Raw genomic sequence first — 24,688 nt, forward strand, 5'->3', positions numbered from 1 at the left:
GCGATGACTTCTGTTATTTTCTCTGTTGGAAATGGCACAAGCGTTTGAATTACGTTGGTTCCCTTACACTCCGTAATCACCGCTGACAAGGAGAGAGTCTTACAAGTCCAGGCCACCCTTTGAGGTCCCACAATTTTCCAAATGCAGGGTCCTAGATGATCGAGCATCTTTGGAGCCAAGAGTGCCACTAAATCCATTCTGCCTTAATGACTCTACAAAAGTTACATGGTGCAACCTTCGGTTAAATGTCCCGTTTGCTACAATCAATTTATTTCTGGAACAAAAAATGTAAGAGGTAGAGCTAAGATCCTGTTGTAATAAAAAAAATCTTAAATGAAAAAAAGTAAAAATAACAAAAACACAGGAAACAATACTTCACATTTATAAGGCGCTTTCCATTTTTACTACATTCCTACATCTTTAATACTGCAAAGTTGAGAGATATTAATCACATGTGACTTTTGACACGCGTCCAAAGGGCGTATAGAGCACATACCACGGTGAGCTGGGACCTCCCTTTTGCCAAAAAGTGACCACACACAAAATTGCACAAGGGAGAAACCAGCCCAAAGCCTATTAGAAAGTACATCTCCAGCCATCGCTTTTCCTTTCCAGCCGTTCACAAATCAGAATTTCTATCTCTGTAAGGTCTCCAGAATCAATCATCTGGGAACTCATCTACTTGCCGCTTATTACATTATTTTTTCCTGACTGCTTTAGGCTGTTTTGAAAGCCTCAGCTATTAAAATAGCTATCCTGCAGTCAGCCCCAGGCAGGAGGAGGAGTCTTGCCACAGCGAACTCTTGGCAGCGCTGGGCCTAGAGCCCAGATTTTCAAAGAGCTGCCTTAAGATGTAGGTAAGGGCTCGGCAGGATTTCCACAAGCTCCTAATTTTTGATGCTGCACGTCTCCGCTACAAGTTACTGCAAAAGTTTTGAGAAAACTTTCTTTGGATGCTCAGTTTGCAAAGAGATCAACCTCTCTGAAAGTTTCAGTGGTTTTTCTCCTCTGTTGTCTCATCTCAGTTGGACAGTTAATAGAAAATATTTGAAAAAAATGCTGGAATTCAGAGGTATTTTCCAAACACAGCTGTAAGGGAAGGACATAATGCTATGAATACAACATAAAGGCTTGGCAGAAGAACATCTATGATCTGGATTAGCAAGTCAAATGACACGATCACGGTAATAATTTGTAGTTTTAGAAAGCTAAAAAAAACCCAAAACTAAACAAAAAACAAACCCAAACCACCCCAAAATCAACCCCTCTGACACAATTATTTGGACTGTTGTTGCTGCATAGTAGTCCAGTATTGAGCTACTTCATTTTTGCTTTACAGAGCAAAAATTAACTTGCTATTATTTTTTGTTAACCTTAGTAGCATTGTTGTTTCTACCAGCACAACAGCAGACTCTGACCCCATACGTAAAATACGAAGTAGAGTAGTGGACAAAAAGCTGATTAAATCACGGTCATCTACCACCAGATATAATCTTCTGAACTCTTGTTTGTACTTGCCTACTTTATTTACAATATAGCATGCAACATAACAACAAGTATTTGGGGATAAAGCTTTGGTCTCCAGTCTGGAGGCTACATTTTTCAGTGTGGGTATCGGCGTTGCTTGACACCATGAGTGCAGTTTCTTGTTTTCTTTGGAATACACCCAACACATTACAAAGTTACCCCTAGTAATAAATAATGTGTAGCTGCTATGGGGGAAAAGAGGATTAAAAGCCTTCAAAAGCACCGCTTACCTCCCAGTACTCCTAACTGCTTTCATAGGTAACTTTCTGGTTTTGTTCTCTTACAAATACCGATACATGGAAAAATTTCTCACAGAACAGGAAAAGGGCGTTCTATGTTATTTCTAGTGCACAGATGGTGGGGAACATTTTATCTTCGTAAGAAAAGCCTTTTCTATGGTTCGTAAAGATACTCAGATGTAAAACTTACTGCGGCACACATCAAAAAAAAAAGCACGTGGGGGTTGAGATTGGTGAGTAGACAGAGATCTGCAACTTTTCACTGCCCATTGTGGTTAGGATTAGGAAGAAAATCGACAGGTATGCAATATTTCATCTTAAGCAAGCCCTACTCCATAATGTAAATATTTTGAGTGATTTCCAAGCCTCATTGTAGTTCAAGGCTAAACATTCATCCACTTATCAGGAACCAGGAAGGCCGAATTTTGCCACTGTTTCTGGGAATGCAGAGCTAGGCTTAAATTTTTTTTTTTTTTCCCCCTGCGTGACACCTTTTACTTAAGTGCCACCCAGCCTGCTAGATCTGAGATCCCATGCTGTTCTTCAGGCTTTACACAGGCAACCCCAAGCTCCATCTCTGCCAGGAGTCGTGGACTCCTCACACAATTTCTTTGATGACAACATGGCAAGAAAGAAAGGAACAAAAACGTACCAAGGGACTTACCTAGCCACCCGGATTTTAATCTTAAAGCACACAAGGACCACAAATAGGTGAGAACAGCAGAGCTATACAGTCCACCCCAAAGGCCCGCTCCCAGCCACTCGGTACCTCCTCAGCAGCACTGGGTGAGTGCCAGTGTCCAGCTTAGGTCCTTCAGAGCCACCATCTCCACTCAGCTGTCCCTCTGTCCTGTGCCCCACCAAGTCCTGCCTGTCTCAGTAAGGAACTGGGCAAGAAAAGCCATAATTCATCGGGTGAGGACCCGCATTTGAAAAACTTCGAGATACCAGTCCCAAATAACTCTCCCGATGGCTCTTCCCTGATATGCTTTCAATCAGATGACAAACCCTCCCTCGCATCAGGATGGAGCTTCAGTGGGGGCATCAAGGCTTCCCTTAAGTATGTGAGAAAAACCCGAGCTGATAATTTGACAGAGCACATTTTAGCTTGTCAGACTGAAAGTGCAGACTTGTGATATCCTGAAGGAGGGGCCAATAACAGTGCATTAAAATGATTTATTAAAGACTGCTTAAACTAGATTTTTGAGTTTTATTTATAGTCTTTACAATTACCATGTGGTTAAGAGGCTCAAGCCCTCCAAAGCAAATCTGTGGAAAGCCTTTTATTTGAGTCTGCCAAGCTGTCTCTTTCAACCGTTAATCCAATCATCAAGAGGCAGAGTTTTTGCAGCGGGATATCTGAAGAAGCCTAGGGCAGATTCCTCATTAGTCTATCACTAAATTTCCAAGTTCTTCTATCCAAACCTCTTCCATAACATAATGATCAACTGGCAGGAAGTACAGCTCTACTTGAATCCTTCTATTTGATTGATTAAGTAATCATCTGGAGGCCCAAAAGAGTTCTCTCATCAAAAACGCTCCTAACACCCACCACCCCTACAAAATCCATTTTAAAAAAGCCACAGCTCAAAAGCCACATAACTCAGGTCACTCGGAAGGTTTCGCTAGTCCACAGTTGAGGGCTGGCAATATACCGTGCTGGCCCAGTCTAAATTTGCTGTACCTATTCAAATGGCATCCCTGGTATTTTTGACAAGCGTGAGTTTGTGTGATCAGCTCGCAGCGGACCACACATCGTCAACTAAAGTTGTGCTCAGCCTCTCACAACTCTCCCGTGGACCACTTTGACAGTTCTTGCCTCTTCTCAATCCTCATGGAAATGCAAGCTCGGAGCTCCACTCTTTTGTCTCAGGACTCTCTCTATAGCCGGGCCTTTCCTCAGCCACCGTCCTTTGGACTGAATCTCCCACCTCGCATCACACCTCTGCGATGGCTTCTACCACGGTCACTCCACCTCTCGTAGAGCTTCTTGCCTCGTGCTGAACCTCCACATCAAACCCTATCCAAAACTTGCTACTTCTGGCATCTACCGTAATATCACGGCTTTCCTTTACAAAGACCATTCCAGTCTGGCATTTCTTTACCTACACGTCTGTGATTTCATCCCCTCCAGTGTCGGACACCACCGATACCAGCTCAGCCACGGTGCAGTTGGGTTAAGGGCCTCCAAGGAACTGTACATCCAAGTAGACACCACGTGCAGGAGCAGGGAAACATCAGAATGGCTTCAAGCGTCCATCCAGGCTGGCAGACTGCCTTGCCCCAGGTTTGTAACCTCCTCAAAAGCAAGCAAAGAAAGTGGGATTACTAACAGATATGGATACTTTCATAGGAAAAATGATGTCCAGTATGCTATCTTAGGACAGTAAGATTTGCAAAAGTAAATTCCTTCTACTCGCTGAATTGTACAAATGTTTATAGGAAAATCTTCATGGTTCAATCGCTCCTATCAGTGTTCAAAGAATGAATTCCAGAGGTTTTTTTGACAGCCTCTTACCATTCCTCTGTTGAGCCTTTATATTCCCATGAATCCAATCCATTCTAAGTTTAGCACTGAAGACCGAATTAGCAGATGCAACTGAATTTCAGCTGAAGCCATCTTTCATAGTCCCAGGAGAAAGGAGCAAATGCACGCAGGCTGAGTGTTTGTAATGGTGGTACCTGCTGCAGAATTATAACACCAAGCAACACACTTTAATTCAACTTTGGTAAAAGCTGATAGTAGTTAATTAAGATGGCAGAGGCACAATAGATTTAATCAAGTTCCAGTCTTGTAACATCAGATGGAAAAAGTTGACAAATATGAACTAGCTTAATCATTTTATTCTTCTGTTAAGTAACATGCAGTTTCATAGGTTGGCTATATTGGTTGTTGTAAAAAAGGCTTCACAATTCTCAATGTTTGCACTGTGTGTGTACGTGCAGAATTACCAGTTAATGCAATCTGAAGACTCGGAAGTCTTGAGAAATTAGAAATTTAAAGTTAAACTAAGGCAATATATGCATCCAGCTAGTGTCCTTGTGAGACATTCTCAAAATACCACCTAAAACCAAACATAAAGCATGTATTAGTTTTAAGGATCTCCTAGAAAGAGACATCTGTTTTGGAACAATCACAAAGGGCTATCGCCAAAACTATCCCGTAATAGTTATGAGCTGTAATTTGACATTTCAGATACGCATTCCTCTTGCCAAATAATATCATATTCTTGCTCTTGGCAAAGAAAATAAAGAGAAGCATACATCCAAGATGAGTAATTTAGTACAATGTAATCAAGGCAAGCTGCCCCACAGACTAGGGACCGAATTAGAGCTAGCAAGATAGGTTTTATTGTCCTCTTAAATAAAAGTGCATGTATTATACAGGGAAAAAATTTAGAAAGAAAAACAGTTTTCTTGTTAATTTTATTTTCCATCTGAGCCCAAGTGCAGGCTTTTATTCCAAGAGCAGATGATTAGAGGTGGGGTGGCTAAAGCAATTATTGCTGTGAGCTGTGTTCCTTGGAGGTTTCCATCCCTGTAGATACACATCCTAGTCAAGGAACCTTCTGCTCTTCAGCTGTCCCAGTTCACAACCCAGCATATTTCTGTTAACTGCCACTGCTTTCAAATTACATCATTACAGTGGGCTGTAAATGGAGGTGGCCAAGAAGCAGAGACAGACCCCGAACTGGTGAGGAGGTGACCCGTGGCAGAAGAGGGCAGCTGGCAGCAAGAGCTGCCTCAGTTGTCACAGATCCACCCGCAATTAGGAGTTACAGCTCTGTGTCCCTGGGCAGGGAAGTGCCTCGTAGCTGGAGTAGTAAGTGGCTGTCTCCATGTCACTGACTATTCTAGCATCATTTAACTGCTCTAAGTAACAAAAACATTTAATGTGGTCAAAGGACTTTGTGTTACTGAATCTTGCCATCCTCATTTGACTCAGAGTCTAAAACAGTTAATAAAAGAGATGGCTAATTTAAGGGATAAATAATCTGTTGTCTCCAATCTTAATGATTCACATTCATACACAGCAGTCTGGGTTATTAGTCAGCCCTCTGCCTTTCTGCTCCCAAATGCAAGTTGACAAAATGACTGCAGCTCAGCTGCCCCAGTTAACAGCTCCGTATTTTTGTGCAAACCCACCTAAATCAGCTGTAAGGCAAGTTCACGTTACGTGACGATAGAGAGATTAGCTAGAGCTGGTCTCTCAGCATTCTTTGAGTTCTCTGCTCTAACTGCAAGAAGGAATGACCCAGATACTTTTTAATATTGGCTTCTCTCACATGACGGTTTTTTAAATTAGAATAATTTCCTCAGTTTGCTATCAGGCATTTCATTAAAGTAAAAGCAGTCGGTATAAGCACATAATCTTGAACTCTGACATGGATTTTATGTGTTATTTAAGTGCTCATTCAGTTTTCTGAGAATATATACTCGTCGCCAGCAAGTGTTAAGCAGAATATTATTTTTCAAAGGTCTATGGTATATTAGAAATGCAATAATATAAGCAAAGGAAGATTACTAATGAAATGATACATTTCAATATTTAAATGCAACTTGTACTGCGATTAAGCTGATGTTTTCCAAACGCTACAATATCTGCTGATGCAAATCACTGTAGTTATTTTACAATGGAATCACAGACGTTTCAGCTGGAAAAGACTAATTTGGTTAGTTTGTGCGTTGCTGTCACTGCAAATTTTTATCCAAGTATATTTACCAGTTCAAGCAATGGAAAACAATAAGCAGAAAGGGTGAGAAGAGTAAACTCTATCCCTGAACTCCAGTGTTGCTCATGACAGAGAACCCTACTCTTCCAACAGCCAAACTGATGACTATGTCATGTCAAGACTGATGACAGGAATGGAAAACCACGGAGAAAGTTGGAAGAACTTATACTCCTTCTTTCAAAAAAAAAAAAAAAAAAGAGAGAGTATATTTTCAGGACATCTGATTCTGTAACAGTAATAAACCCTGTCTAAAAGAATAATGCAAACCATGTAGAATGTGTCACAGTAAGCCACGTTTCCTCTTAAGACAAAACAGAAACCTGAAATCATTGTCCTGGAATGCACCGAAACCTCTTAGCACGAGTTCCTGAAATATTCATGAACATTAAGAAAATAGCAAACTTTTTGGAGAGTGTGCTATTTAGATGTAACTTGCTATGTACATGCCATCCTCTAAGCTCTAAAAATATAAAAGGACTGCTTTTTGCAGAACGTAAATGAAGTAACAGGGACTCGGGAATTTTATCTTCTGGCTGCCACAGACCACGCAATGTTGATTAATTCAGCTCCTCAGTTACTCATCTTAACTGGGAAAATTCTTATGTGACAGGGTGTTTGCTAGTGTAGATCAGTGAGGAGTTCAGAATTTTAAGATGAGGAGATACATTAGGTGTGTAAATTATTGATAAACAGAGGACATACTGAATGTAATAAACCAGCTGAATTTAGATTTAACTTTCCAAACTTCTGCGTTTTTGCTACTTTTGGACAGTTCAGAGGCAGGCACCTTTTAAACCTCAAATTCTTATGTTAACCACTGCGGAAAGGGAGGAAGGAGGAAAAAAAGAAAGGAAAAAGAGAAATAAGGAGATGTGAACTTCAATTGCAGGTATGCGAACAGGCAGCAGCGCAGCCGTCCCCGTCACCACTTCCCGTCACTTCTCTGTCTGAGTTTGTTTCTCATAGTATGGGGCTACGTGCCTCTGGTTAGGCAAGTCAGGAGCTCTCCCAGTGTGAATCAGTCATACTGAAGGAGGTTTAGAAGCATGGAAACAGCAACTTCACGTTAAGTGGCGTAAATAAGTGCTAAAGAGACCACTGTTGAAATGTTTATGCATTTTGCAAAGGCACAAATATTTGGAGAATAGCGAAAGACACTGCTTGGCATAGGCAGACAGAAAGCGTTTTACCTGATTACTTGTCCCCGGTTCCAAAGACATTTCTGATGGCAGCAGCATCAGCTGAGGCAGCCTCCCCTCTCGCCAGCCCTGCTCCATGCTGGTAAAGCTTTTTGTGGTACCGTAGAGTGAAACCACGCAAAAAGGCATGCTGCAGAGGGAGAAGAGACAAAAGAAGAGGAGAAAGAGAAGAGGAGAGGAGAGGAGAGGAGAGGAGAGGAGAGAGGAGAGGAGAGGAGAGGAGAGGAGAGGAGAGGAGAGGAGAGGAGAGGAGAGGAGAGGAGAGGAGAGGAGAGGAGAGGAGAGGAGAAACGGAGAAGATAAAAAAGGAAGAAAAGGAAAGAAATAGGAAGGAAGGAAGGAAAGAAATAGGAAGGAAGGAAGGAAGGAAGGAAGGAAGGAAGGAAGGAAGGAAGGAAGGAAGGAAGGAAGGAAGGAAGGAAGGAAGGAAGGAAGGAAGGAAGGAAGGAAGGAAGGAAGGAAGGAAGGAAGGAAGGAAGGAAGGAAGGAAGGAAGGAAGGAAGGAAGGAAGGAAGGAAGGAAGGAAGGAAGGAAGGAAGGAAGGAAGGAAGGAAGGAAGGAAGGAAGGAAGGAAGGAAGGAAGGAAGGAAGGAAGGAAGGAAGGAAGGAAGGAAGGAAGGAAGGAAGGAAGGAAGGAAGGAAGGAAGGAAGGAAGGAAGGAAGGAAGGAAGGAAGGAAGGAAGGAAGGAAGGAAGGAAGGAAGATGAAATAGAAAGAAAATAAAGGAAGGAAGAAGGAAGGAAAAGAGAAAAAAAGAAAAAAAGAAAAAAAAAAGAAAAAAGCAGTGGAGGGCAAATTGTTTCCAGGTGTAGGCTCGGACTGTCTCATGTTCAATGGCTGGGTTACTTACAGTGTCACCCAGACAGGCACTTTGTCCTGTCTCTGCCCTGAGACAGTAGGAACTGATCTGGGTGAGAGGTAATTTTTTTGCTAGAATAGGGAAGTAGATTTTTGTTTTTCTAGCTGGATTGATTTCCCATCGGGTTCATCAAGGGGCTGGGCAAACTCTTGTACAAGCGTTTTTGTGGGGTGAACGGGATGAGGAATTCAGCCATGTTAAAAACAAACAGGGGGGGCGGCGGTGGATGTTAGTTATTTTCGTGCTCCCAACCTAATTCACAGCTTGGCTACACCAACGGTTTCACCAATATCCCATTACGGCACATGAAGAAGCAGGACCCGTGCGTAACCCCTGACAGTTACCGAAGGGATTGCCCCTCCAACGCCAGCTTGCCCAAACTCTCCCACCCAGCAGAGCCCGGGTCTCTCCTGTCCCGCTCACTCTGTGCAGCAGGTTTTGCAAATGGAAAGCTACCGCGTGAAGTCCTCCTATTCTGCTCCTTAAAAGATGTCTTTTGACTCCGGCACTTACCCATCCCGAGGCCCAGGACGCCTCTGGGGGGCTCGTCCTGCCTCCAGAGCCACTCTCCTGCCCGCTGCTGCTGGGAAGATGGAGATGAAATGAGAATTTGCCGGATTGCTCCAGACAGAAGAAACCCCAGTTCCACCCCCCCCTACCAGAGCTACTGCCAAGGACTTTCACAACCCAGATTCCTCCCCACTGACCGCTGCCGACAGCATGGTAGATGGAACCAGCTTTTTGTGGATTTGGAGATAACCCAGCTGGTCCTTTGGTGCAGCTAGGCTTACAAGCCGGTTTTATCGTTGGCCCTCTTACCCCAAATCCTATATGATAGAGGCTGGCGCCAGCCCCGGGGGGGGGCCTCACCCACCCGTTTAGCCCAGCCTAAAGCATCACCTTGACACCAGGTGGCAGCAGGAGATCCAGAGACAAACCACACAGTTGAGTCCAAAAAGAGATTTGTGTCTGGAGGACCAGCTTGTTGATTTACAATAACCCCCCTCCACGCACTGCGGAACACGTACGCAGGCAGCGCTTTCCTCCTGTTTCTAATCTGCTAATTTATAGTTGCAGAAATGCAAGTCTTCTTGGAATGAAAATATAACCTCACAAGGGGAAGGCAGAGTTAGCGGTCACTTCTTTTCAGTGAGTACATGACACTGCTATGCAATCTAAGAACACGGAGGGTTTTGTTGTTCTCCATTAAGTCGAGTGGCTTTCCTTTCTCTAGATGTACTTGAAGACAAAATCCAGCAGAAGCTTTGCAGGATGGCTGGGGCATGAACTGTTCTGAGCCAGCAGGAAGCAAACGCCGTGTGTGTTTACCATGGCATGCCTATTTCTAGCAACACTCTCTCACAAGTCTCTTGATCACAAGTCTAATGTTGTGAATAACATTCTGATCTGGAGGTCTGTCTGTAAGTGCTATTTTTATAGGTGTAGCAACTTGTTTTGGATTCAGTTATTTCAAAAAATAGCAGCCAAGCTTCCTAAACTGTGCTTAACAAAATTATTTGAATGCATACATACATATATATATAGAGAGAGATACATGTAATGTCGAATTACATCCTTGTATTTTTTCCAGGAGCTTGTTACTGCCTAATAATGCCTACTAACATGCAATGAGGACTGCTGCTCATGCAGCAGGCAGCAAGAATTGCTCATGAAACAGGACTCCATCTGATAGAAAGGTAGAAAAGTCCCAGAAATAAACATTCTTTCTTGTGCAATGATGTTTCTACTGAATGTTGCATTTCTGTCCAGGTACTACTGGTGGTACCATAGGGTTCAGCATGGTGTCTGTCACAGTTAGTTCATTAGATCTTCTCAGATCAAACTTAAATCTTTAACCCAAACCTCCCATTGTATACCATATTTGTTATGTGCAAAAGAAATAGGAATAAGGGAAATTTATTTCTTTACATACATTTTTAATGCTTATGACCATTTAGTGAGTGAAGGCTTCATCTTCCGAGACTATTATCAATACCTGCCTCAGTCAACAGCAAGAAGGAAAATGAATTTTTTCCAGCGGACATTCATCATCTTTAAAACAGAACTGTCATTAAGACGGACCCCTGCCAAAATATCTGACGTTTAATGTACTTAAGATACATTATTCATGAAACTTTCACAAGGAAATAGATGCAATAAGCCAAAAGAGGTCTGTTAGACAGACAAGGAGAAATCAGAATTCTCCTGGCCCATTTGCACTGTCAGTTGAGTTTCTGTGGTTGTTTTTAGATCGCTGGTCCCCTCATCCTGTACCAGCGTCTGATTTTGAAAGCCTGTTCACTTTTTCCTAACCTGTTGACTGTTCAAATTTGGAACATGGTGGGAGGTTCAGGGTGAAGTTACAGGAGATGGAGCGAGCTGATCTGATAGCTCTCTGACCCTTAAAGGGGGAGGAACCACTCCTCCTCCTCACAGCCACGCATCCCTGACACTTCTCATGTGCTGGCTCTGAAGCTTGTTGGGCCCCTCTGGTTGCTAACCAAGCAGAAAGCACCCTTTTTATCTTGCAAAGCCGATAGTTTCTTGCCAAACGGGGAGTTAAATCAGCTCACCAAAAGGTCTAATGAGTGCTATAATTTGAATAGGAGAGTGGAAGCAGAATCCTAAGGCTTGGGCTAAAGGAAAGGTAGAAACAAGAGGGAATACAGCCTCCTCCTTTTAGATCGCTCATCAAATCACACACAAAGTCTTTGTATGCTTGTGATCCGTAAAAAGAAAAACCTGTGAAAATTAACAACAAACAGTCCACAGTCCAACTAGCACAGCTATTCTGCCAGCTAGGAGTCGTCAGAGCTGCAAAGCGACTGAAGTGCCTTCAACCAAAATGCTTTATAAACAGGGGTTCAAATCTTGATTTTGGTGCCTGGTAAGACAAACGCAGCCGCAGCTCTAGGATGGAAACGTGCCATAAGCAGCCCTGACAAGGTTATGAGGAACTAGAACTGCTCCCGCCTCAGGACGGGTTTTGTTGAAGTCTAAACTCCAGATGTTCAGCCCCTCTATTCTTGTGCTTTGGCGAAGAACAGGGACCATGACTTTAAAGCAGCTTTACAATTCCTATACGCTGCGCTGTACAAGGGCCTGAGGTTGCTGTAATTACACCCGAGCCCCAGCCCCAGAACACTGCAGGGCTTCTTTCCAGGTACCTCTCCTCCTGCCACCTCAAACACCGCGCGGCTGAGCCCAGCGCTGGTACAAAGCCCTTACATGAGTTTTATCTGACTGAGAAAGCTTCTGGTACAATTGGTATTCTCAAGTGGTGGTTTCCACCCAATTCAAAAGGACCCATATAAACCCAGATGGTTTTGATTACAGGATGCCTTGTTTGTGCCAGAGGTCTGAAACCTCCATCCTCCCCTGCCTGTAGGAATGGGTGCTGAGAAGGAGGGCAGGTCCCCCAGCACGCCCACGCGGGCGGCCACGGGGATCCGGGCTGGGTGGGAGATCCAGGCAGCCTCAGGCATCAAACAATACTAAGCAGTGAAAATGCTCTCAGCAGAAAGGATCTTTAGAAGAAACCGAGAAAGAAAAACCACAATAAGCGCTGACTCTGCTGCTGCATGGCTGCCCACCCCTTTAGCAACGCAGGGACCTCTGCTGACCCCCAGGACACCCCCAAAGCAGCTCCCGTAGCCCGTGCCAAGGGCTGCAGAGGGGCCACCCGACAACTTCTGATTGCAGCCTGACTGAGCAGCCAAACCAATCCGCCCTGCTGGGTTTTTTCACCATTTCTTATCAAAATACCGACCTGATACAGGGAAGATCTTACAAAACATAACAAAGTCTGCTGCTGCCAAGGAATGATTGCTTCTAGCTAACATTTATTTTTCCACAATTATACTCAGGGCTGTTGAGGGCTCAGTTGTCCTTTCGAGACAGACCAGATCAAGGAGTGGTGCATACAGTACATCATCCCAGGATAAATCCGGGGAGGCTCTATGACTCAGAAATGAGTCACTGCTCCTCCTCTGTTTCTTCCAGACTCTTGGGGGCGTACTAATTTATTGTCGGTCTGTATCTGCAGTAAATTATTACCCCCAGCTCAGCTATCCTGCGCAGAAGGAATTCCGACACGTTCTGCTCGTCCCTTCGCCTCCCGGGAGGGGTAAATGAGTGAGCAGACGCACCGCACACCGAGACGCTGGGGCTTGGTAACCTGGGCAGGGATCGAGGAGGAGAGCAGAGAAACCGGGGAGTTATTTTTTTCCTTCTTGAATGACACGCTGTCCAGGTTAATTATTTGGAGCTAGATTGTTCCTACCAAGTCCCCCAAATCCCAATTACTAAACTAAGATTGACCTTTCAGAGAGTTATTTCTAAGAACTCGGATAAAATAAGATAGTATGACTCAAACAACAGGAGGAAAGTGTCTGCATCACAGTTAAGCCACACAAATTGCTCTCACTGTCAGAATCAAGTATTCTAAAAAAAAAAAAAAACAACCCAAGAATGATTAATCTTTTTTTCTCTTTAGCAAGACAGATTGAAGTATCCCAGTGGAGCTAGACAGGAAGCGTTTAAACAATGCCTACTTAGTCTCCAGAAAGTCTTCACCAGTAGGAATACAAGCTTTAGGTCAGAAAAGAAAACAGTAACTAAACAGATTTTTACATATGCATGTACAAGATAAATATATTCTGAGAATCACAGAAAAGCATGAAAAGGTACTGAATAGCAAACAGGCCTGCTCAGATCTTCACATCCAAAGCTGAAGAGCCTGAGGACACTAGGGATACAGTAGAAATGCATAAAAATACCATTTTTCCAGTGGCAATGCTCATTTAAGAATTATCTTCCCCCATGTCATTCATCTTCATCCCCATGCTCATTTTTCCACCCCCTCCTCCCCTGGTCGTGTTTCACGAGATGGTTTTTTGTACCACCCCAGCACAACTGTTTGCATGGCCAAGTCGTAAATTCTGCAAAGACAGGTGCTGAAGTGGACCTGGAATGGCCTTTCAAATCACAGAAAGAAAGAAAAAATAGTTGCAGGATGGCAAATGGCAGTGAAAGGGAATGATGATTTTTGGAATTATCTATGTTAAAATGTAAAAAAATCCCCAAATCCCAGATTTCTAAATACTTTGAACATGAGTATATTAATGCTTAAAATCATATGTACTCACAAATTTAATTAATATTATAAATTATATCTAAAATAGATTGATTCTCATCTTCATAAAAGATTGCGTATTTGCTTTCGCCACACTTCTGATTAGCCTTGGCACAGGCTGGCCCTTGAACTTAAATTGGCTTAAAAGCACTGGTTTACCAGTTTTTTCCTCCTTTTTCACCATCATTACTGTATAGAAAATGATTCTGCCGGCTGCTGACTGTGATGTGCCAGATCGCTGGCGGTCAGCCCAGCAGGGGATTACTGGGGATCACCGTCTCCATGGAAGGAAACCTGGAGGGACGCGTTTCCAACAATGCTGCAGCCCTAACGAGCGCCCCGTTTTCTGGTAAGACCCAGCAGTGAGGCTGTCGGGCCACTGCTTCGTGCTGTGCTGTTCTAACATTCGTTTGTCGCAGCGTTTCTCGCACCGGTTTGATGTTTGCCATGCAGTGGAGCACTCTTCTGATAAATATGGTACAATAAACAACACCGGCTCCCACCCAGTGACTCCTGTGTATGATCACAGCACAGCTACGTAACAGTACTACTCATGGGCAGCGCTGTGGGGGCTGGAGGAGATGATTAATACGTAGAGTGGGATTCTGTGAAGGAAGGAGAAAAAAAAAAAAAAAAAGGAAAAATTCAGCTCTATCGGTGGGTATTTTACCACTGTGGAGAACTACAACAATAAGTCATAACTGAACAATGACACCCTAGGGAAACCAGAATCCCCCATAAAAAGCTCCTTAAGAATAGCTTCACAGAAACCTCATTTAGGAAATTCAAGATCAGAAAGTGAACAACCCTGAAGCGGACAGGAGCCAGGCCATCGATAAATCCCCCCCGTCCTGGGTTTCTGTGATGCTGCGGCCTAACGTTCAAAAATATGCCTCTTCTAACTCCCTCTTAGAGGCCTCGGTAACTCCGAAAACCAGGCCGAAAGCCGGGAGAGCGAGGGAGGGGCGCCTGAACCGGGATCCCCCCGCGCCTGGCCCGGCGGGGGCAGCGGGCCCGGCGGCTCCCGCCCAGGCCGCTCGGTGCCCCGGGCGGCTGCGGCCTGCTCAGGCTGCGGCCTGCTCAGGCTGCGGCCTGCTCAGGCTGCGGCCCGCCCGCGGGCCCGCTCCCACCCGGCGCCGGCCCCGCCGCCCGGGGGGAAGGAAGAGAGCGCCGGGACCCGCAGCGTTCCCCCCCTCCCTCCCCGATTAACCCCCGGCTTCCCCGCTGCGCCTCAGCGAACCGCGCTGGGGATTCGTAGCTCTGCTGGGGGGGGGGAAATCGGCCGATTTCTTTGAGCCCCCCCCGGGGGGAAGTGAGCAAATCACCAGCGGGCAGCGCCGCCGCGATGTCATGGGCCGGGGCGCGAAAGCCCCTCGCCTCTGCTCCACCCACAGTTACCGATTCTTTTTTTTTTTTATTTATTTTTTATTTTTTTTTTTTCTCCCTGTGCCACGGGGAGTGGGTGCAGGGGAGAACTTCACGCCGCCGCCACGGGCTGTAGCTTTGCAGGCGAGTTCTAAAGCAGGCCCCGACCTCCCTAGGCGAGGTCTAACGCAGACTGGCCGAGTTACAAGAAAAGGGATAACGAATGTTTAAGCCAAGATCTTGGGAGCGCCGAGGCAGCTTGGCTGCAACCTGAAAGGTGATTTGAGGGGGAAGGTAAGTGCGTGCCGGGGTGCAAGGCCCTGGGGTGGGTCCAGCCGCACCCCTCAGTGGCCGCCCCAAACCCTCAGCCCCAGCCCCCTCCTTCCTTCCGGGCCGGACAGTAATTAATTATCGAATTAAAGGGTCCTTTTACAAATGAGAGTGAGCACAGGCAGAATGGTGGGAAGGCTCTGGAAGTGTTACACTTCAGAAATAAACCTGAATCTTAGGAGAGAGTCTCTAAGGGATCCGACCGATGAACCAGGTACCTACAGACTGTGTGAAAACACGCATGTGAATTCCAACTATAATTATACAGGCCTTGCTGTAAAATACCACCACCATACTACCCGCATGCTTGAAAAAATTCTAAGGCCTCAGATGCTCGTAATTAAGATGAAAAGAGTTTGAAAGAATGCATCTCTCTCTGTTTCCCCAAGTAAGCTTTTCTAAAAGAGAAACACATTTTCTTGCAGCGTGCCTTTGAGCCAGCTCCAGTTTCTGTTTCCAAGATCCAGAGGAAGGAACCGTGACAGATGATCTGTTTTTCCCACCGGTGTGATTCACACATAGCTAGTAATTGCTGTCATTTATAAATCAGCAAATACTGCGAGATTTCATAAATTCTTTTTACTGCAGTTTTGTTATTGTTTTGTGCATGTTCTGAAAATGATAACTCTGAGAATATTTAGGTACTACATTTATATATACACAATTACACAATTCTTGTATAATTTATACACAATTAATAAACATTCACAGGAAAACAGAAACTGGCATCTGGATTATTTGGCCAATTATAAAGATGAAACACACAGTTCTGAATATTGCACTGAAAAAATCCACAGCAGGTAACTTATGATCATGTTGTAGCAAGGCCAGAAATGAAAATGCGTAATTTCAAATACTGTTGTAATTCAAATCTACGTACAGACAAAGTGGACTCACTGGGTAAGCCATTCTCTGTGGTTTAGTTACTGAGCCCGGCCAACAGCTTGCACTTTTCACTTAATCTTTTCTGTGAAGGTTTGGAGGGTGAAACTGTTTTTCTGAGCAGCTGTAACTAACCCCACTCTGCATAAGCTACCCGTTCTGCAGTGCAGCCAGCTCGCAGGCTCCCGTTTTCTCTTTTTTTAATACATTGCTATTGGGTTTGATTCAGGTTACGTAATCTTTTTCACTAATTTTATACCTTTTCAAATGTTGCTGCTGAGTTCTGAAGAACCAGAATGCTGCTGCACTTCTGGTATAAAAATTCCTGATGCACTAGCCACTCCTGCAGTAGATAATTATTACTCTGGCATTAATGAAGCTGTTAAGTATACTGCTGCTGTTCTGCTGAGACCAGTGGATAATGGTCAGAGACCTAAAAATGAAAAAGTTGGATTATATTTTCAAAGCTAAAAACATTACAACTGGAAATCTCTTTGAGGCTTTTGTGGAAAAAATCACTCTGCTAACAGCATATCCCAGCCATGGTTTCTTGGCTTTCTATGCTATCCTCTCCGTGAACGTTCCAAAGTTCCCTGTTTACAGGGATTCTCGGGTCACCAGTGTGGACTGGATTTACTGGAGGGGCAATGAGGACTTACACATGCAGTCCCCCAGCTCCATCCACGAGCAGAAAACCCGTTGCTCCATCTCCTCTCTTCGTGTCACGGATACGTTAAGCCTTACAGGTACTTCTCATCCCAGCGCCAAAACCAGAGGAAACCAAGACAACATGATGAAGCGATATGCTTACTGCCACAAAGCAGGACCAGGGCTGGAACCAGAGAGTTTCCACTTCTAGCTACAGAGCTTGTTCTCTGACAGTCCTGATTTTACCATGCTGCTATAAATATTGGATTAAAGTATCTTGCAAGGGCAAAATTTAAATTTCCTTCCATTTCCTCAGCACTGCTCATTCTGTTATCCAGAATAGCTTCTTAAAAGTACCAGGCTGCTTCCAGTTTGAAAGCCTGTGTTCCTTTTTTACTTTATTACTAACAATATCAGCTAAAAATGACTCCCTTAGAATTGAGAACCCACTGTTAGGTGTTTTTTGTCATCTTAAATGATTAAATTGTGGTCATGAAGGATGAATGCTGAAAAAAGGATCTTGTCAGACAAAATGGGCAAAATCTGAAGGCCCCTTTCATGCAACAACGAGGCTGAGAGCTGCAAAGGAACCGTAGGTGACCCCAGTTCAAAAAGATTTTGAATCAAAAGATCTATCCAGTGACTTAGAGGTTTCAAGAAGGCTTTATCCATTGCTGTGTTTTAACAGCTGTATTGAACAATCTCTGAGAATCTTACAGTCCTCACTTTCCAGCCCAGCTGAAGAGCTCCCCCGCAGCGCCGGCGCCTGCAGTTGTTGAATAAATGTTTCTCACACTACAGCTCAATTAAGTCAAGGGTGTGAGGGGGAAGATGATCCAAGTAATTCACTAGCCTGTATAGCAGAGGTAACCCACAGGAGGCCGGAGAATTCAAAACCCTTCCATCCATCTTTTAAAGAGAACCTTACATCAAAACAAGGGTGTTTTCACTCTGATTTTTCTTTTTCGTTCTTTTTCTGGCATTGTTAGTTGTTCCCTGTTTCACAATCAGCATCATGGACCACATACATAATTTGTAGTGCACCAAGCTAAGCTAAACGTGTTACCAGTAAGTAAAATTGTAACAGAGCAGTGTACCACGATATAATATTGCAAGGGAGTACGTTCAAACCAAGTATAAAACAATTTCAGCACGAAGATACAACAGAATTTGCTGTAAGGATTTACAAAAATATAAGTATTGCATAAAGGGATCTGTGATGACTATTAATTTTTTATCATGTTTCCATTTTAGTCCTAAATATTCACAGAGGTGGTTACCAGCAGGAGAAATATAAGATACTTGATGTGCAAGTCCACTGCTTCTTAAAGATTGTGGTTTTCTAGCCCTGATGCCTGCCATGGATTTAAATGCTGAAGTGACTTTTCAAAACACCACTTCCCATGGTTGTTTGTGCACTGCGTTCTTCTGTTACTGCAAAATGTTAATTCACATGTTACCAATTACTGGATCTTTGACAAAACAAGTAGCAGCAAGAAGAAACCCCTGTGGTTTTTATGATAATAGTAAGTAGAAGTCAAGATAACATTTCATGCCAAATGGATCAGGAAAGCAGTAACTGGAGAAGGATTTCATGGTATCACTGAAATATCTTGTCTGTCAATAGTTTATGTAATTTTCTGTGTGTTGCTGCTTCACGCTCAGTTCCTTGCTGAAACTTTGCACCAAAACTCAAGGTAGAGATACTCTACAAATCATGGCATATGTCATGGGGTTCAAAGCTTAGACATGAGTTTTTTATCTTCAACACCTGTCTGCCATGACTTCAAAACAATCCAGCTTTGCCGAGGACTCGGCCGTGGCAGAGTGGGACCAAGCATTTGGGAACTGGGGGATGGAAATTGTGAATTTGGACACACATGAAGGGAACCTACTAACCACAGCTCCGAAATAAATTTTGATTTTTTTTCCTTCTGATCAAAGAGTTTTCATTACAAACAAACACTAAGGGATTGGAGAATGCATTTCAGCACATACATATATACACACACACATCTTCTATATATATGTGCATGTTTTTTATTTCGGCTGTAACAGAGCAATCATTCATCTAATTTGTCTTCTAATTAGGCCTTTTTAACGATCAAATCTTCAACACTGTAAACAGGAACGAATAAACCCTTTACCTGGATGAACACAAACGTTGGCATCGACCGTTCTGCCTGGGCTCCTCTTCCCTCCCAGCAAGGCTGGTGGCTCCATCCGCTGCCCCAGCCCGAGCACCCGCAAGGACCATCAGGTTCTTCAAGTAGATTTAGTGTACCCACCAAGGTCCTGAAAAAGTGTAAAAGAGAGGGCAGAAAACTACTTGCAGGGCTTTTCTTTGTGATTTTGGTACTATATCAATCTGTCCTCTATGTGGCATGCAAACCACAGCAAATGGTATTTTTATCCCTTTCTATGTTACGTGCTTGCAAAAATTGCTGACAGAAACTGCCAACATGCTCCACTAATAACTACAATGCTGTTTCACTGGCATACATGTCTTTTCCCAGTAAAACAGACCATCTCCTTCAGGGGCTTATAATGATGGGGCTTTTAATGATGCAACTACACTGACATTTACAGCAATGAAAACTTCTCTGATAGGACCTCAGAGTAAGAGATTAAATTCTAAGGGGATATGTAAAAAGAAGTGGGGTATGTTAAAAGCTGACAAGTGGTTAAGAGTCTACACGGAGACAACACGTGCATCCAGAAGGCATGGATATGCTGATTTGGAACTACACATTTAAACTCAAATCTTCTTTCAAGTAACATTTTCCTGACAACAGAAAACAAATACGTCACATCTGCCACAAATGTGCTGTACGTAACAGCAGTCCCTACAGCATCAATATATTTACTTAGTGATTCATCCCCTTCCTCTGTATGTTTATCTAACTACCCTAACCACATCCAGTTACCAATTACTAGCTAGAAATGGCCTTACAAAACCATGTTCAAGGGACTCTAAACAGTCAAACACAGACTGAGGCTTTGGTGTCACCACTCATTGCCAAACATTTGCACAGGAGAATAAATCAATCAGCACTTTCCTAGAATAATATACCAGCGAGCAACCTAACTGTTTGCAATGGAATCTGCATCTCCTCTAACTAATAAAAAGCCTTCTGATGACTTCAGAAGACTCTCCATTAGGCCTTTAAAATGGAGGAAGCAACAGATCTTCATATAGTTGTTGCATACCAAAACAGTAAAACAGTTTTCCAGAAGCCGTTGAGTGAGTTCAGGTAACTGTGCAGGTAAAATCAACAACTGATTCGTCAGCTCTGCCATTTCAACCCAGGAAAGTATAATTTATTTTTCTTTTGATTTGGGTATCACCACCAGTTACCTGGATTCTCAGAATCCAACTCTGTTGTTTTCAGCTCGTACCAGTGCAAATCAGGACAGACTCTGGTCCTGCAACAGGGGATTGTACACACTACTAGATTGTGCCTTGGCTAGAACATAATTCTGCTCTTTTCAGGCTGTGCATTTCTTTCAGGAGTAAGACAAATCAGAAACTCACATTTTTCAGTAACGTAAGCAAGCGTACACACTCCTTGTCTTCCCCAAATGAACTGTGTTTCCACAGTTGTAATTATTATGTAATTATTCATGGTTTTGTAAACTCTTTGTGGCAAGAGACAAATGCCAAATCCAACAGCAGCGAACCAGACTGACACTCTCGTATCTCTCCCCATCCCCTTTAATCTCTCCCAGGAGTTTGGTCTCCCAACAATTTTAAAGAAGGGCAGAGTCTGGGGCAGAAGAGCTTCCATGTATGAACAGAGTTGCATAGTACTTCACTCTTTCAGAAATACCTTTTTTAAAGTATTCCCAACACATGGGTAGGCTTACAAAATAGCCTTTTTGCTCGAAAGATAAATTATGAAGTCCTAAAAGCTCTCAGCTGCTGAAATTCAGAGCCCAAACCACATACCTGCCTCCTTCCGTCTCTCACTTTTCCCCAGGGCACGGCACCAACAGCAGATGGCATTTCTCCGAATGAGAAAGAGGTGGCTTCCTTCAAGAGCTAACTTCAGCCCCACAAGAACACACTCCGGCTGCTCCCGCTGCAGTCAGCGGAGAAGCGGGCGCTTCCACACGCCTGCCTCTGGCTACTGCCCCGTGTCCTGGGACTGCCGAGGGGGTCAGTCCTACTGCTGGCAGAGCACCCCAGGAGTTAATCCCCCCCCAGCCCCTGGACCCTCTGCTTACCCATCTCTCCTTTCTGTACGGCTGTTGGGGCACCCCGGCTCATGCATCTGTCCCCCCAAAAAGCGGCAGTGAAGTGGCAGGAGCAGCACAGCAAGCGGTCCTGGACGGCGAAGCAGCTTCCCTCTCTCACAGCAGTTCTCACGTGCTTTTCCTGGGGGCTGACTGAGCGTCCGGGAAGGCTAAACTGGAGTTAAAAACCACTGTGATCTTGTGTTTAGTTATGCGAGAAATAAATGTGGATAAGGGTCTGATGCCAATACGTATTTGTTACAGGTGTTGTGATAATACAGCTACTGTCTCGTATAGCTGTAATGAACAAATGTGAAGAAAACGTCCATGACTCAACTGATCATGCTCAACTTTTCACACAGTTGGTGAAGGCATAGCTGGCTCTTCACATTTCTCTTGATGTGGGGATTCATAAAATCTCAAATCATCCAAAATAAGAAGCTAAATGGTGTGGAGGTAGCCCTTCACCTGATATACCCTCAGCGGAATTTACATCTACTTACATTAGCAGGGGATCCCCACTTCTCCCCCATTTAGTCTCACATCTTCAGACTAGTTCATTTAACTCCTTGTGTTCTCTTGTATCTTCCATCAACTAAAATAAGCTTCTTAACATTTCCTATCAATTCCAGATACTGCGCTCAGCATACCTGCCAAGGCTCACCTGTTCCTTTTGTATAGATGCAAATACATCAAGTGGACAAAGAAAATTACTTTTTCGCCAAATTTGTTTTGAATCAATTGAATCTATTTTAGAATGATGTAAGCCCTGAAAAATGCTGTGGGACTGTCTGAGTCTGTTAGCACTTCTAAGTAAACAAACAAAACCTGCTTTAATTTAGACAAATTTCCAGGCCACAATTGTCAGAACACCACTAAAAGCTCTTGGGTATTAAAAAACAAAATCTAAATAAGAAACAGAAGCTACATAAGGAGGAGGGCTCTGTGGGAACCTTCCTGCCTTTGGTCTGACAATCCAAAAAGTGTGTTCTGGTTTCCCCCAGCATCCGGTGCACTCCAGCAAGTTTCTAAATAAAGTTGACTAAAAACTTCACTCAAAGCTTCAGTGTTCCTTAAATGGCATGTCTCATCTTTGCTGGCAGAGCTGCAGCTCATGTTAAAGTAAGCAACCACATTAACATTTTTCCTAAATGCTACTCTATATATTCTAAACGTTCAGCTCAAAAGTTGCTAAAATAAGCACTTAGAATAACAACTTCAAACACTTGCACAAGGCTGCATCCATTCAGATGAGCTATTTTTTCTTACCTCACTGGATTTCCCTTCAGTGTTCATCAAACAAAGGATGCGCCGTGCCATGACAAGAGAGAAAGGCTAGATTGCAGCTTGAGGACTAACATAAATCAATTAGAATCTATTGGCGCCTAATTACAGGATTTGTTATTTATCCCAGGCTGCCTCCCAGTACAAAAACACCTGGTGACTGATGCCTTCTCTTTGTGATAAACATTTACTTAGATACACGTGGAGGCTGAAATGCAGAGTGTTTCTTCTTCCTTTACTCCGAGCAAGCAGTGTTCAGCTTTCATGAGAATGTTTAATCCCCCTTTAAGCCTGAGTAAAAGCAACTTATATTACATAGAGCATATTCTGATTGTGAGCACAGATTCTAACTACTGGAAAGCCTGTAAAATAATGTAAGCTGACACATTACCTGCAAAAGGTGTTTTAAAAAAATTCTGTAAACTAACATCACATAAAACGCAATTGCTATGCAATGCTAGCATTTTAGAGATAATGTATCTTATGGAAGTCTAACACTTAATTATGAAAAATGAATTAAGAAGCATGAAAATTATAATTGAACAGTAGCCCCTCTGATACAATCACAGAAGAGAATACAAAAGAATTTTATGAATCCAAACAAACCCCAGAAAAAATGGGAAGCCCAAATGTCACTTTAAATACATATTCAGGCATTTGCACCAGCAATTCCTTCTTCAGCAAACTGAGCACTCAGAATTTTCGCTACCATCAGTAACACCTCTTTGAAGTTCAGACCTCCTCAAATGTATTCTGCTTTACATGAATATTTCTGTCACCACTCTTTCCTTCCCCATTATCACCTGCACCACAGAGAGCACAAAAATTCACATAAAATCCCACAGGAAATGCAAAAGATCTATATAAAGCTGCAAAGTGTCTTCTGTCTCTCATCTTCAGCTCTTTGCAAGTTTCTCAAACTGTTGGGAGAAGAGAGTTCTGGTTACACCATGGAAGGAGGGAAGAAGACGTAAACTGAAAAGGAAAAAGCACCACTATGAATGCCCCAAACCAGCCTGAATAGCAGAGCAAGCTGCTAACTTTATACACGGGCTATACCGGGAACCTCTCCATGGCTGCACCAGTGCCCACAACACATGCCCGGATCAGGGATTTTGTTCAATAGTTTCATTACCAGTAACAAATGCCCACCACTTGCCTCATTCTGGCTGGTCCAGAATTAATGAGCATTTTAGGGGGCTGCAAATCAACCTGGGATCTTGTTGTTTTAAAAGGGATTCTTTACAAGTGGAGACACCCCGCCTCAGACTTGGCATGACCCTCTTCTACACCCGGAGTGTCTGTGTTGCCCTTGAGTGCTACGTTTGCCCCGAGAAAGCAGCCCTGCCCGCGTCTCCCTGGGCTCTGGGCTCAGCACAGACCTTCATGCCGCTGCTGCAGGGTCTGCGACAGCAGGAGAGATGCTGGAACATCCCACGGCAGCTGAAGCCACCCAGGGCAGCAGCACCACTTCCCACAGCTCCACCTGCATTGTGGTTCTTGGTACAAGGGAGCACAGCATCAAAGGCAGTCCTATCTGCTTTAAGTGTAAAAGGAAAAAAAAAAAAAATTAAATTAGTATAGCTCAGTGAATCTTAATTATTATTGTCAAGATTTTTTTTAATATATATAACTTATTTACCTACAAATTCTTTCTCCTGCCTACGCTGGATACTTACATTCACAAACATATTAGTCATCGCTTAATTATCGCTTCGAAGCCTTATTAATATGTATGGGTAAAGAGCTCTCTGGCAGGAACGCATTTTAATGAAGTCGCTGAAAGGCAACACACAGTAATTTCTAGAAGGTTATGCCATGACTAACAATAGCAAACTGACTGAAGCAGCCTGGGGACAGGATGAGGTATGGAAGGCAAAAAAAAATCAAATTCATTTTAATATTTTAATGATAAACTTAATTAGAAAGCATTTAGGCGTTTTGGCTGAGCAGTTCCAGCTTCGAGCGGCGCGCAGCGATGCTGGAGGGGAACGGCGTCCCTCAAAACCGTCGCCTGCCCGCGCCCAGCGGCCTTGTCTGCAGGACACGGAATACGCTGCGTGAAAGGAGGGCCTTGAAAAGGAGACATTTTGCGGCCGCCCTGGCTTTCGCAGCAAGCAAAGCACCGTTTTTTGAGGCCGTAACCGTTCTGTGTCACCCGGCAGCACGTAATTTACAAATCAAACGCATATGCTGCGTGTGTAAGCTGCGCTTTATTCCACACACACACACACACACACACACACCCCAAG

At 43.7% G+C, this 24,688-nt stretch overlaps 1 long non-coding RNA gene across 6 annotated transcripts; it reads right to left on the reverse strand.

Moving 5' to 3' along the window:
* Nucleotides 1-398: 398 nt before the first annotated feature.
* On the reverse strand, nucleotides 399-24,649 carry LOC122154760. Of its 6 annotated transcripts, none has more exons than XR_006166827.1 (8): nucleotides 24,116-24,649; nucleotides 23,819-23,976; nucleotides 22,422-23,356; nucleotides 21,144-21,449; nucleotides 19,064-19,211; nucleotides 9,071-9,137; nucleotides 7,690-7,828; nucleotides 399-4,065 (listed from the first exon to the last, which is right to left on the reverse strand). It is a non-coding gene; the product is annotated as an uncharacterized LOC122154760 (long non-coding RNA). The 6 variants fall into 6 exon arrangements; XR_006166824.1 differs by having other exon boundaries at nucleotides 399-2,653; nucleotides 3,872-4,065; nucleotides 21,144-23,356; XR_006166823.1 differs by having other exon boundaries at nucleotides 399-1,089; nucleotides 2,536-4,065; nucleotides 21,144-23,356.
* Between the last annotated feature and the right edge of the window lie 39 nt (nucleotides 24,650-24,688).

This window comes from Tyto alba, unplaced genomic scaffold, assembly GCF_018691265.1.
Source record: "Tyto alba isolate M040663 unplaced genomic scaffold, T.alba_DEE_v4.0 Super-Scaffold_1000006, whole genome shotgun sequence".
NCBI lineage: Eukaryota > Metazoa > Chordata > Aves > Strigiformes > Tytonidae > Tyto > Tyto alba.